General features: G+C 58.2%; 1 protein-coding gene and 1 pseudogene across 3 annotated transcripts in view; both read right to left on the bottom strand.

Moving 5' to 3' along the window:
* Positions 1 to 14,298, bottom strand: part of LOC133755761 (RLA class I histocompatibility antigen, alpha chain 11/11-like) — a 160,587-nt gene that overhangs the window by 121,118 nt on the left and 25,171 nt on the right. Inside the window, exons 7-8 of one of the 3 annotated variants that reach the window (XR_009865482.1) lie at positions 2,260 to 2,307; positions 1,801 to 2,112 (exon numbers count right to left, since the gene is read on the bottom strand). The exons of the other annotated variants lie outside the window; for them this stretch is intronic. The gene's annotated coding sequence lies outside the window, so the exon portion shown is untranslated. Of the gene's footprint in view, positions 1 to 1,800; positions 2,113 to 2,259; positions 2,308 to 14,298 lie in introns of those variants that run through there. 3 annotated transcript variants of the gene reach the window in all.
* LOC133755763 (RLA class I histocompatibility antigen, alpha chain 11/11-like) lies at positions 1,801 to 5,046 on the bottom strand (annotated as a pseudogene).

Here is a 14,298-nt window from a genome sequence, read left to right as displayed (position 1 = left end):
TGGATACATGTGGAAGGATCAAAGCAAAGTCATTAGCAAACGGATCACCTGAATCCCCCAGCGTCTCTCTGTGTAGAGAACATTCACCAACTGCTCTCAGCCTGTGACAGACGCTAGCTAGGTCCTTGTTCCCTTGGGGGCCTCCTGGGCCACAGCGCAGCAGAGCTGTTCCTCCTGCCCAATTGTACTGGGGCCCCTCCTCCCGCCCTCCCTCTACCCCTGTTCTATTCTCCACGTCCAGGACCTCAGCTTTTCAGACGCCACAGTGAGCGAGCTCAGGGGGATTTGTCTCTGTTCCAGGCTTATTCAGTGACACCTTGAGCCCCAGGTTCATCCTCCTCCCTGCAAACCCCAGGATTCGTCCTCTTAACCGGCTCAGCAGCGCCCGGCTGTGGACACACCCCCTGCTCTGTCTCCTCCACTGTGGGCCCTGGGGCTGATTCCGTGTTCGTTATCGTGACCAGGGCTGCGGCGAACACGGGGTGCATTCATCTCCTCTCCCGACCTCCCCTCCTGCCGCTGTGTGCCTGTACTGGGATGGCTGGTCATGGGGTGGTTCTGTTTTGATTGTTTCAGAAAGATTCTATTTTTATTCTTAAGGTCTTCCACATTACTTTTCATAAGGCCACTCCCACAAACACTGTGCAAACATCTTTCTCCTAAGTCTTCACCAGCAGTTGATAGCTTTCAATTTTAAAAAACATTTATTTACTTATTTGAAAGCCAGACTTACAGAGAGGCAGAGGCAGTTACAGAGAGGCAGGGTTACACAGAAGTCTTCCACTCGCTGGTTCTCTGCCCAAATGGCCACAGCGGTCGGAGCTGTTCTGATCTGAAGCCAGGAGCCAGGAGCTTCCTCCGGTTCTCCCACGGGGGTTTAGTGGCCCAAGCACTTCAGCCGTCTTCTGCTGCTTTGCCTGATGCATTAGCAGGGAGCTGGATCAGGAGAGGAGCAGGCAGGTCTCTAACCGGTGCCCAAATGGGATGCTGGACTGCAGGCAGAGGCTTAACTTTCTACACCACAGCGCCGGCCACATAAGGGTCTACATTGATGCTGCATGTGAGTATCCAGTTTTCCTATCACCATGTTGAAGAACTGTCCTTAATTCAGTGTGTGTTTTGGTATCTTTGTGAAAGGTCACTTTGCTGTAGATGGAAAGATATTTTTCTGGGCTTCCTATTATTTTCTGTGTCCATGTGTCTGTTCCTCATGCCAGTACCATGCCATCCTGGTTATTATAACTTAGTAGTATGTAGTGTAGATACACGCACGCACACGCACACACACACACACACTCCTGCCCCAGGACATTTTCACTGGAGGTTCCCTGCCTGCTAAGGACCTGCCCCCAATGGTTTTGCAGATGACTCCTCAAGTCCCTCAAATGTCTTCAAGGCCACTGTCTCAGTGGGGCTCACGCAGCCCCTGCCCAGTAAGGAGGCCCGTTCCCTGTCCCTCACTCCCTATCTGGGCCACCTCCCCCACGCACTAACCTCCTACCCTGAGTACTCTCCTTACTGCTCCATCCCAAGACTGAGCTTCCCGGGCACAGGAAGCCATCCCTGCTGCGGGTCCCAGGGACAGGACCTCCTGGGCCGTGGCTGAGTCCCTGTGAGCACAGGTGGGGGTGGGGGGGCACAGCTTCCACTGCAGATGAGGACAGGGCAGGGACCCGGGTAAGGAGCGACCACAACACCCGGATGGACTCAGCACCCAGGGGCACAGCACTGTCCTCACTCAGTGCCTCCCAGCCCCACCCGGCCCCACCTGCAGCACACACAGCACAGCAAACACATGGGTTCCAGAAGGTTCTAGCGCTTCTATTTATTTCCTCAAATATTTTAGGGATCTCCTCATGTAATTAACTCACCAACCCCTCATGACAGAATTGGAAAAATAAATCACTGTTCAGACTGAATGGGGCAGGAGCTGCAGCGCAGTGCACGGGACCTGAGACAGGACGGAGATGCCCACATGGGCAGGGCGGGCCAGGCTCCTGCTCCTCACACTGTGCCTGCTGCCCACGCACTCAAGGTGAGCCGGGCTCTGAGGACAAAGACGGGGCCTGCACAACTCTGCATCGCTCAGTCCCACACAGGCCGCTTCTCACGCTGTAGAAAAATCCAGATAACAAGTTCAGATGAGCAGTGTACACGGGGACATAACAGCCACCACCACCATGGCCCATTCGAGGAATCCCCAGACCCCACGGTGTCCCCTCTGCCCCACCCCCTCCCAATCAGGCCTCCAGGTCTCACCTTTCACAGCCAGGAGAGAATCATCAGAGCCCTGGTCCCTGTGGCCACCTGGGGTGAACAAATCAGGGCTGGGTGAGGGCCAAGGGGGACGTGGTTGAGGAAGGGATGTGGGGTGGGCGGGCAGCGTCTCCATGGGCTTCTCACTGTGGTGAGCGTCTCGGTGACCCCTCCCTCCACACACCCCAGGACTTACCTACAGCCGAAGCCTATCTCCCTCCTTTCACATCTGAGAGAAAAAAACAACTTGTGGGGGGCCAGGGAGGAGGCAGGGCCTGAGCACCCACCTAGAGGAAGCCCAGAGCACTGGCTCATCCTACAGAAGCTTCCGGAACTGTGGCTGTGGGACAGCAGACCCCACCCCAGGGGCCCTGTCCTCAGCTGGGGCCGCCCCCTGCTCTGCGGCTGCCGGCACTCAGCTCCCATCACCAGTACCAGCCCAGGAAACATTCATCCTGATCCTCCCTTGTGCTTTACAGAGAGCCCGCGTTAGCACACAGGGCCCTGCCTGGGTGTGCAGATGGGTGTGGACTGCACATACCAGGAACAGGGCTGGAAGTCCCCCAGATACAAGAGACTCAGACCCCACCCTCCCCTCCCCTACCAGAGCTGAGCTTCCTCCTCCTCCTCACAACAGCGACCACAGCTCCCAGGATCAGAAGAACTCCAAGAACTCCAGCAACAATTCCCACTGTGAGCGCGGTGAGCTGAGCAGGAGGCTCTGAGAAGGGAAGGGGAGGTGAGGGGCTCTGATCCCAGGGCTCAGCCCTGCCCCTGCTGAAGGCCCCAGCAAGGCTCTGCCCTCCCCATAGAGGCCCCGCCCCTCCGGCTCTCCTCACCCCATCTCAGGGTGAGGGGCTCGGGCAGCCCCTCGTGCTGCACACGGCACGTGTATCTCTGCTCCTCCCCAGAAGGCACCACCACAGCCGCCCACTTCTGGAAGGTTCCGTCGCCCCCAGGCCTGGTCTCCACGAGCTCCGTGTCCTGGGTCTGGTCCTCCCCATCCCGCTGCCAGGTCAGTGAGATCTCCTCGGGGTAGAAGCCCAGGGCCCAGCACCTCAGGGTGGCCTCCCGGTCAGAGGCGGGGTGGTGGGTCACGTGGGCTTTGGGCGGGTCTGAGGGAAAGATTTGGAAAGTTCAGGCACTTTGTGATCTTCATGGGACACAGGAGCAGCACTCAGGGGACCATCCTGAGAATAGATGGGGCGACAGAGGTGGGGGGGGGGGTTAGAACCCAGACCCTGCCTGCACACAGGCATCGGGATGACCGATTCTTTGGAAAGTTCTAGAATCAGGCGAGACAGCCCAGGGTAGGAGTCTCCAGGTGTCTTATGGGAGGAAAGGGATTTCAGTCTTGTCCTGAGATGAGGCAGAGACTCGGAACACCTGGGGTCAAAACTCCCCAAGCAGCAGCCTGAGGCCAAGAACAGGCCTGGGAGAGGTCCCTTGATCACAGAACCCTGCCGGAGTCCAGGGCACCGCTGAGGGGACTTCTGGAATGTTCTGTCCCAAATCCTCAGACGGCCCGGGTCCCTCAACTGTCCTGTGTGAAGGGCGGGCCCCTTATCAAGGTGGACGCTTCTGCCCCGGAATGTGAGAAGAGGCAGATTCGGGGCTGGGTCTCATTTCCTGCCCTCCTGCCCAGCCCTGCCCCAGGGGAGGTCAGCAAGCGCGGCCCCTCCCAGCCCCGCGCACCTGTGCGCAGCAGCGTCTCCTTCCCCATCTCCAGGTGTCTGCGCAGCCACTCCACACACCTGCCCTCCAGGTAGGACCTGCAGCGCTCAGCCGTACCCGCCGCCTCCCACTGGCGCCGGGAGATCTGCGCCGCGGTGTCCGCCGCGGTCCAGGAGCGCAGGTCCTCGTTCAGGGCGAGGTAGTCGGCGCCGTCGTAGGCGTACTGATGGTACCCGCGGAGGAGGCGCCCGTCCGCCCCGATCTCGCAGCCATACATACTCTGGAGGGTGTGAGACCCTGGCCCCGCCCCGCGGTCAGCCCCGGCAACGGAGCTCCACGCCCGCCCTGACCCACCCGCGGGGATTTCGCCTCAAATCGAAACCGAAACCCGTGAGTGTCCCGCAGACTCCTCCCGCGGGGCGCGCAGTCTGGGCCCCACGCGGGGAGGGGTCGCGAGCTGCGATCGGGCCCGGGTCACTCACCGGCCGCGCTCTGGTTGTAGTAGCCGCGCAGGGTGTTCAGGTTCCCGCGGTAGGTCTGCGTGGTGTCCTTTAACTTCTGAGTCTCCTGGTCCCAGTACCCCGGCTCCACCTGCCGCATCCACGGCGCCCGCGGCTCCATCCTCGGGTTCTCGGCGTCGCCGTCGAAGCGCACGAACTGCGTGTCGTCCACGTAGCCCACGGAGAGGAAGCGCGGCTCCCCCAGCCGGGCCGGGACACGGCGGTGTCGAAGTATAACAGGGAGTGCGAGCCTGCGGACGGGAGCGGCTGAGACCGGGCCGACCCCCGCCCACAGCCGGACGCTCGAGTCTGAGGTGGGTGGGTCCGGGCGGGGAGTAGGGGAGCGGGGTCGTGAGAAGGAGAGGGGAGGTGGCGAGGGAGGTGGCGGGGCCGGCGAGGCCGAGGTGGGCTGAGGAGACGCCGCTCCCCGGGGTCCTGTGTCCCCGCCGCGCGCTCCCCACGCTCCTGCCCCACAGACGCCGTCTCCCTCCCGACCCCGCACTCACCCGCCCGGGTCTCGGTCAGGGCCAGGGACCCCGCGAGCAGCAGGAGGAGGGTCCGAGGCGCCATGGACATCATTGTCGGCGTCTGAGGAGAATCTGAGTCCTGGCGCTAGCCGGGATCCAGCGGCGCTGATTGGCTCCTATGGAAGCAGGGTGCCCAATGGGAGTGAAACCTGGGCCCCTGTCGCTAGTGTCCAGGCAAAAGGAATGGACACACGTGGTGAAGTGGCAGTGAAACTCCGGGACGCGGGGACTCCCAGCCGCTCGGCTTCCCCGCCCAGACTCCGCCCTCCCACCGAGACAGTGAGCGCCACGCCGGGACCTGGACTCTGCCCCGACCCCTGCCCTCCGGTGCTGCGCTGCGTGATGTCGGCTCCCCGAGGCCAGGCAGCTGCTGTCTAAGGAAACCCAGAGAGCCCCAGGCCGGCCCAGCCCCTCCCTTCCCTTCCCGGATCCCTGTCCCTGAGCTGTGCCTGCCCTTACCTGTCCCCTGACTCTTCTAGAGGAAAACTCACCTCCAGGGACCTTGGTGGGGGGAGTGAGGGGCCTGGGGAGGGCGGGAGGAGCGGCAGTGGTGTCCTCCTCAGCCCCGGGGGAGGGGGCCACGTGTGTGAGAGCCCCAGAGAGAGGTCCCCGCGGAGCCTGGTCCTGTGGTTTATCAGCCACAGTCCGCAGCACGCACTTCCCCACCTGAGTGATCAGGACCCCGGTCTGTGACAGAGCACACCATGGCCCCACCACACCTAAAAGTGTCCAACAGTGACGCCCCCAGAGCCCCAGGTCTGCTTTCCCAGATAACCTGGCTGTGCCCTGGTGACAGTCACCTCCCCCCTAGCCCTGAGCCTGTCTGTGGGAGTGCGGCACAGCTCAGCACCGGGTCCCTCCCCATCCACCAGATGTGGTCCAGGACCCCTGGGATGCCTGACCCTGGGCAGTCCTGAGCCCCGCCCTGCACACACCTGTGATGAAGTTTAGCTGATAAATCAAGAACAGGAAGAGGTGAACCACAGCACTGATAGCGTGGAGCTGTTCCCACCACAACTGTGAGAAGTCCCCTGTGACTGTGGTCTCTGAGAGGGTCACGGGTGCTGTGTCCCCTCATCTCTGACAGTGTGAGGAGCCCAGTGCCTGTGTGATGCCATGGAGGGAGGTGGGTGACAGACGCTCTGATGCAGTGCTAGGCTGTCAGGTAAGGGACTGACACAGACCTGGGACACCTCCAGAGCCATGTGACCTGCGAGAGGCCTGCTGAGTGACTAATGGGGTGTAGGGGATGCAGTGGGGATGGGCTGGACCCAGCCATGATTGTCACCCCAGGTGGGAGGGACCAGTCAGGAGATTCCATCACTCACTCAGGAGGGCCCAGGAGCAGGGGTGAGGAGGTCAGGTCAGTCTCTGCCTAGGACGCCCCATCCACAGCAGAGGGTGGGGTCTGAGTCTGGCTACTCTGCTGTGACCCAGCTTCCTGCTCATGCAGCCTGGGAGGCAGCAGTGATGGCTCAGGTCCTGGGTCCCTCCCAGCCCCATGGGAGACCCAGAGGGAGCTCCAGGTTCCTGGCTCCAGTCTGGCCCAGCCTGGCTTTGTAGGTCTGGGGAGTGAACCTGAGGACAGAAGATCTCTGTCCATCTCCCTGTCACTCTGCCTTTAAGGAATAAGTATGTTAATAAATAAAAGGGCATGTCCCACGTTGTAGCACAGTGGTTATGGCCCTGGCCTGAAGCGCCAGTATCCCATATAGGCGCCAGTTCTAGTCCCGGCTGCACTTCTTCCAATCCAGCTCTCTTCTGTGGCCTGGGAAAGCAGTAGAGGATGGCCCAAGTCTTTGGGCCCCTGCACCCTTGTGGGAGACCCAGAGGAGGCTCCTGGCTCCTGGCACCGCATCGGCGCAGCTCCAGCTAGTGCAGCCATCTGGGGGAGTGAACCAGGGGATGGAAGACCTCTCTCTCTCTCTACCTCTCTCTGTAGCTCTGTCCTCAAATAAATAAAATAAATCTTTAAAAAAATAAATGGGCATACAATAAATACTTATGAATTGTTTGTTTCTGGAATTCTCCATTTAATGTTTTCAAAACGAGATAAAGTGAAATAGTAGACAAAGAAAGTGCAGTTTAAATCATGTGGGAGGGGATGATACACAGAGAAGCATTGAGGCACAGTCACTTAGTGGTTCAACTAGAAGCTTCTACACATGTCACCACCTCGAGGTTGCCACTGTTTAATGCCGACAGTAAGTTCTTCACCAGTGCTCATGCATTACCTGTTAATTATTGTATTTGTTTACGAGAGAGAGAGAGAGAGAGAGAGAGAGAGATCTCCCATGCACAGGTTCACTCCCCGCATGCCTGCAACAGCCCAGGCTGGTTCAGATGGAAGTCAGGAGCCCAGAACTCAATCAAAGTCCCCCACGTGGGCGGCACAGACCCAAGCACTTGAGCAACCACCCCTGCCCCCAGGTGCTCCTCAGCAGGGACTGGGACTGGGAGTGGCGCCTGCACTCAACCTCAGGGTCTCAGGCATCGCATGCAACAGCTTCACTGCCGCCCCAGTGCCCATTCCTCTGTATTGTATTAAATGTTATTTATGAGAGAGAGAGAGAGAGAGAGAGAGAGAGACTCTCATCTGGTTGGGCTGAAGAGGAGCAGATGAAATCCAGCCCAGGACTGCAGTGAGGGGCAGGAGCCCAGTCCCTTGAGACTGTGTCACTGCTCCCAGGGTCTGTGTGGGCAGGAGGCTGGAGTCAGGAGCAGCAGCCACTCAGCCCGGGTATCTGCTGTGGGGTGCAGGAGTCTCTGCTGTGAGGTTAAATGCCCACCTGCTGCCCATTTGTATGAATTGTCTGCATCCAAGCCTTGCATAGATTTTATTGGGGAACTGATATTGTTATTCAACCTGATTCACTTAAGAGGCAGTTAGATTTTAGGCAACCCCACAGAATGCATCAAATACTAAATGCTTCCAGCTGGCACTGTGGCTTGGCCAGTTAAGCTTCCGCCTGGGACACCTGCATCCCATATGGGCACTGCTCTTGTCCCAGCTGCTCCACTTCCTTTCCAACTCCCTGCTGATGCACCTGGGAAAGCAGCAGAGGGTGACCCAAGTGCTTGGGCCCCTGCACCTATGTAAGAAACTCTGAAGAAATTTGGCTCCTGGCTTTGGCCTGGCCCAGCATTGGCTGTTGCAACCATTTGGGGAGTGAACCAGCTAATGGAAGATTCTCTCTCTCTCTCTCTCTCTCTCTCTCTCTCTAGTACTCTTTGTAACTCTAATTTTCAAAATAAATATAACTCTTAAAAAGAAACTAAATTCTAGGAATCCATGTGATGTGTCTATTCAAGTCTATAAAGCAACTCACTTGGAGCTGAGCTCACTGCTGCCTCAGAATCCTGACCTCTGCCTCTTCCTCATCTCCTTCTCAGCCCTTCCCCCTCACCCCCTCCTCTCCTTGCCCCCCCCCCCAGTTCCCATGTGAGCACTAGCACCGCCCTCTCCCCCACCCAGGGGCCATTCTTCCCAGGGCAGCAGCCCCTGGCTATTGGGAGTCAGCTGTTCACTCCTGCCTGTCAGGCACTCCCGAGGGAGCTTGTGGTGGCCAGTGAGTTCAGCCCCGACCTTGTACCCCAGGGCTGCTGAGTCCAGGCTGTTCTGGTCTTCCTGCTCACGTACCTGGGAAAGTAGTGGAAGGTGGCCCAAGAGAAATCCACCCACTGGTTCCCCTCCCGGATGGCTGCTGTGTCCTGGCTGGAGGGAGCTGGATGACAGCAGAGCAGTCGGGGTCACACAGGAGCTCTGATAGGGACGCCTGGACGCAGGTGCAGCATAACTGACTATGCACAGTGCCTGCCCCAGCCCTGCCTTTCAAATAAATAAACAAACAAATAAATAAATAAATCTTTAAAAGTCCCACTCTGATGGGTCCATCTCACTTTAAGAACCTCTAGAATGTAAGGGCCATCAGCACACAGGGGCTCAGGGATGTTTTGGGCAAAGCTGTAACCACAGCATCTACAGTCACACCTGCTGACAAGAGGTGCTGAACTGGGTTTTTGAAAGAGTGACACCTGATTGTTTTACAATTTAAATGCATTGTATAAAAATCCTAAAAAGACAAGTCCGAAAGCCATCAGGAAGGTTTTGTTCATGCAGTGAGTGTTCATGCAGTGAGTGCTCACGCCAGTTCCTGAATTCGCTGAGGTGAAGAGGATGCTTAGGCTGGGGTACCTGGTGCACCCCTGAGCCTGGGTGTCACCAGCTTCCTGTCACTGCATAACAGGTCACCACACACTGTGCAGCTTGGGTCAAGGCCTCTTGTTTGTTCGCAGGTCCTGGGTCAGATTCCAGGCTGCTGTGCATGGGCTCTGGGTGCAGGGTCCACAGAGCTGTGGGGCCTTCTCGGGGGTGGAGTCCTCCTCCAAACTCCTCCCGAGCTGTGGGCAGAATTCTGTGCCTTGCAGTTGGAGGACAGGCGTCCTGTCTCCATGACAGCTGTCAGGTGCAGCGCTGGGCAGCTGCTTCCGGCCCAGTGCCCCCAGACTCCTTAGTCTCCCATCCACGCCTCCAGTACCCATAGCGGGGGATTGGGGGGAGTTGCTCACCTGAGCCCCGCCCCCTGTGGTCTCTCTCACTTTGTCTTTGTCACAACTCCTTTAATTCCTTCCACTCTCCCAGCATTTAGTGATCAACATTCTGTGTTCAGATGGAGGTTTTGTTTGTTTGTTGAAGTTTTAGCTCCCGCCTATAAAGGAGAACTGGTGGTTTTTGTCTTTCTGTTTCTGGCTGATTTCCCCCAACTCGATGTCTTCCAGTTCCAACCCTTTTTTCATTCTTTTTGAGAGCTTAGCACTATTCCATTGTGAATAGACACCACATTTCTTTATCTACTCATCTGATCATGACAGCTTGGTTTAGTCCAAATCTTGGGAACTCTTGTGAGCAGAGCTGTCGTAACACGGTGGACCCGCTCCCCGGTCCCTGCGGGACTCACCATCCCTGCTGGACTCACCGCGCAGCCTCCTCCTGGCTGAGCCCAGGGCTGAGCACAGAAGCCCAGCTCCCTCCGGGGCTGTGCAGACAGAACCTCCACGGAGTCTGCCTGGGTTTCTGCCGCAGGACAGGGCTCCGCACACAAGGGAGCGCCAGTGTGCTGTGTCAAGAGAGGGCTCTGCTGTAACAGGTGTTGTCCATTGAGTGTGGCTCAGACAGGCAAGGTCTCCAGACCATAACAGCTGGTTCTCAGATCTGGTGTGACACTGGGCCATGAGGTGAGTAAACTCACCAGGAGGGAAAAGCAAGGCGCAGGGAGGGGAGCTGACACGGGAAGCCCTGCCCGGGAGGCTCCTGTGGGATTGGTTTGGGGAGGGGGGTCTGGGTCATGGGCCACAGGGAGCCAAGGGCAGTGTCTGTGCCACTGCATGAGCCCAGGACGCAGCAGCTGCTGTCCAGTCCTCAGTGTGCCCTCCTCCCGGGGACAACTGCAGCCTCGGGACCAGGACCAGAGACACTGCAGGGCCGCAGGCTGACGCCGCTGTGGGCAGCTGTTTGACACAGGCAGCTGAGTGCCCTTTTCCCAGTTCCCCGGGGGTGGCCCTGGACTCTCAGCAGCTGGGAGTCCATGGACCCTGAGATCCAGTCTCCTGCCCCAGTGAGCCCAGCACCCAGAGCCCCAGACAGGACCCTCAGCCTCCGCCCCATGCCGTGTCCAAGCCCTGAACTGTGACGGCAGCCAGGACCCCATGTCTGACTTCTGTACCAAGTGAATGACCAGGGCACTGGGAGTCCTCCATCCATGGGAGAGACCCCTGTGGCCTCACACTGCTCGAGCCCACAACCCCCACCAGGGCAGGTCCTAGCCCAGGCCCATAGATATCAGAGCTATGGTTCTCATTGAAGGGCTCAGGAAATGCGGCTACCTTGGGAGTGCCAGACCCATGCACGGGCCCAGAGACCCTCCTAAAGCTGAGTTGTGTCTCCCCAAACTCTCACTTTGTATGCCCAACCCCCAAGGGCTACATTTAGTGGTGAGATCTTTAAGGAGATAACTCAGGTTAGCTGAGGTCCCAGGGTGCAACATCACCTGATAGACTGGCGGGTGTGAGAGGAGACACTGGACACGCGTGTGTCGGCACACACAGAGGAGAGGGCACTGGAAGACGCGGTGAGCAGGTGCTGTCTGCACCCAGGACGAGCACCCACCAGGGACAGCACCTCCCACACCTTCACCTCAGACCCTGTTAGGGGCTCCGTGCAAGATTCGCAACTTGAAGCTCTAACGCCCAACATCCCGGCGTCAGGGGCTGGGGCCTTTGAGGGGTGACAGGCTCAGGGAGGTCTCGGTGGCCCGTGGTGGGACTCAGTCCTGCCCCCGCGTGGGTCTGCCTCCCTCACGCTGGGTGAGTTCCTCTGCCTTCCAGGGCACTGTCCTGGCTTCCCTTCCCGCGTCACGCAGTCTCCCCTGACTGCCGGGTCTCGTGGGCTGCGTGAAGGTGGCTCTCTTTGCCAGCAGTCAGCCTGTGGCCTCTTCCTCCGGGGCCCTGCCTGCAGCCTGCAGCCCAGCCAATGGCCACAGCCGTGGGCTCTGCACCGTTGCTCCCTGAGCACCAGGGTTCTGTTTCAGCACTGATTCTGCTCCTTCAGCCTATTGTGTCGTAGCGGGCTCAGCGCTCCGTGTACCTGGGACTCAAGATTGGTTACTGCTCAGAGGCCCAGCAGTCTGTACCCCTGTAGGTGTCAGGTGACCTGGGTGCCTTGGGGAGGGAGCGTCCTCTCAGCAGGTGGCTCAGCAGGTGCACACCTGGGTGCAGCCAAGGCTCCCACCGCTCTGAGCTGCTCTCAGCCGCCTTCCTCTGGTGGATGCCCGTGAGGGGCGGGGGTTTTGCTCCGTGGCTCAGACACTGCTCAGGGCATCCACGTCCTGCATCAGTGTCTGGGTTCCTTCCGGCTCCCTCACTCCCAACTCCAGCTCCTAACCGTGTGCACCCTGGGAGGCAGGAGGTAGCGGCTTCATTGCTTGTCCACTTGCCACCCATGGGGGAGACCCCAATGAATTCTGGCTCCTGGTGCTGGCTTGGCTCAGCCCCAGCTCCTGTGGGCCTGTGGGGCATAAACCAGTGGATGGGAGATCTCTGTCCTTGACTCTGTATCTCTCTGTCTCCCTCAGCCTTTCAAATAAATGAATAAAGTATGCCTGTGATGGTGATACTGGTTGGGGGTTTTCACAACCTGTGCAGATAGTAACCACCTGGAGAAGTACAAAAAACAAAAAACAACAACAAAAACAAACCAACAAAACCACAGGACCCAGGCCTTTGAGCTGAGATAGTATCGGGGCCTCGGTAGCTGTGTTACAATTCCACCTGACTTTGATGTTCACCAGATACCAGAACCACTGCTCTGGGCCCCTGCTCCCACCTTGCTGGTTATTGGAATCACGGGTACTGGGGAGATTACAAACTATGTTGGTACCTGATTCCCACGTTTTAAAAGATGTATGTATTCATTTGAACGGCAGAGATACAGAAGGAGGTAGAGAGATACAGAGAGAACTTTCATCTGCTGGTTACTCCCCATATGACCGCAATGGCCAGGCTGGGTGAGGCCAAGGGAGGAGCTTCATCTGGGTCTCCCTTGTGGGTACATGGGCACAAGCTGTCTTTTGCTGCTTCCCCAGGTGCATTAGCAGGGAACTGGATGGGAAGTGGAACAGCCAGGACTTGAACTGGTGCCCATATGGGATGCCGGCACTGCAGGCAGAGTCTTAACCTTCTATGCCACCCACAGTGCTGGCCCCTGCTCTCACTTCTGAGAATCAGATGTAATTGGTTAAGGTGTGGCCTGCTCCTGGGGCTGTATCAGATCTCCCGAGCTATGGGAAGTGTGGGCAGGTTTGAGAAGCGCTGCTCCAGGCATAGGGGGACTGAGGCACTGGTGATGGCTCTGAGTGCCAGACACAGGGCATTCAATCTGAGAGGCGGTGGGAGGACCCGGAGCAAGGAATTCAGGCCAATGGTGTCTTCCTCTCCCTGGAACAACATCATAAAGAGGTACGAGGGGAAGAGACCACAAAGCAATGCTCCTCCGTCCCTCTCTCCCAACACGATGCCCCTTTTAGCCAGAACCACCTGGGATCCAGGAAATAAGTTGTCCTGGGCAGTAGAGCAGTCCCCAGAGGACACAGAGCAGGGACAGCAGGGGAGGGGGCAGGGGTGCAGAGCGAGGACCCCTGCATACTGGCAGTCTCCATCGCCACTCCTAATTACACCAGATACCCAGCCAAGAGAAATGTGAACCACAAGCTCTTTGCATTAACAAAAACTTGAAAGAAAGTTACTGGATAAAACTATACACTAAAGACATTTGCATTTATATGGGGGATTCAGAGCATTTGTGCCAATGGAGGTAAAGGAGAATAATGAATTTGCACGAGCTTTTTGAACTCCCTTGTACATACCACAATTAGCACTGAGTCGGTGCAATTATGAAAGAGATCCCTGGAGGCCAGCGCCGTAGCACAGTAGGTTCATCCTCTGCCTGCAGCACCAGAATCCCATGGGCGCCGGTTCTAGTCCTGGCTACTCCACTTCCAGTCCAGCTCTCTGCTGTGGCCTGGGAAAGCAGTAGAAAATGCCCAAAGTCCTTGTGCCTCTGCACCCATGTTCGGAGACCCGGAGGAAATCCTGGCTCCTGGTCTGGATTGGCGCAGCTCTGGCCTCAGCACTTCCGGTGGAGGCTTAACCCATTACACCACAACACCAGCTCCTAGAGTAGCATCAAAGGCCCACATAACATTCTAGTGAGTGCAGGTGTGCCCTGGGGCTGTCAGGACTAAGAGCTCAGCTCTCCTGGGCCTGTCTCCCACAGCAGGCAGAGGAGGCCCCTGTGTAGACCACAGTCGGTGCCCAGGGGACCCACCCCAGCCCCAGGTGCCAAGGCAGACCTGAGACCTGTGATGAGCACCAGCCCCTCCCTCAGGGGTCAGCAGGAATCCTGCACATCCTCTGAGGCCCCGCCCAGCCCAGGCTCCACCCTATCATCAGGGGGCAGGCACTGGGACCAAGCACGAACCTGTTCACCTCCTTCACCAGCACCCAGGACACAGGGACCTGCTCCTCCCCCCTCATCTCACAGCTTCACCCCTGCCTGAGCCCTCCTGTGCCCGTCCCTGCGTGTGTCAGTCACACCAGGTCCCCACACGTCCCGCCCGCTCCCCCAGGGGCTCTGCTCACCCTTTGCTGCCTCCTCTCCCGGCCCCTGCCCCAGTCCTGAAGTCTCCCCACTGCTCCCCAGCGATGCTCAGGCCCAGAGCAGCAAACCCTCAACCATGCAGGCAGGAGAGCCACTCCCCTCGCAGCTCTCACACACACCTGCAATC

Source organism: Lepus europaeus, chromosome 3, assembly GCF_033115175.1.
Source record: "Lepus europaeus isolate LE1 chromosome 3, mLepTim1.pri, whole genome shotgun sequence".
Classification (NCBI taxonomy): Eukaryota; Metazoa; Chordata; class Mammalia; order Lagomorpha; family Leporidae; genus Lepus; species Lepus europaeus.
The sequence above is the reverse complement of the archived record's forward strand: the minus strand, read 5'-3'. Positions and strand labels throughout refer to the sequence as shown.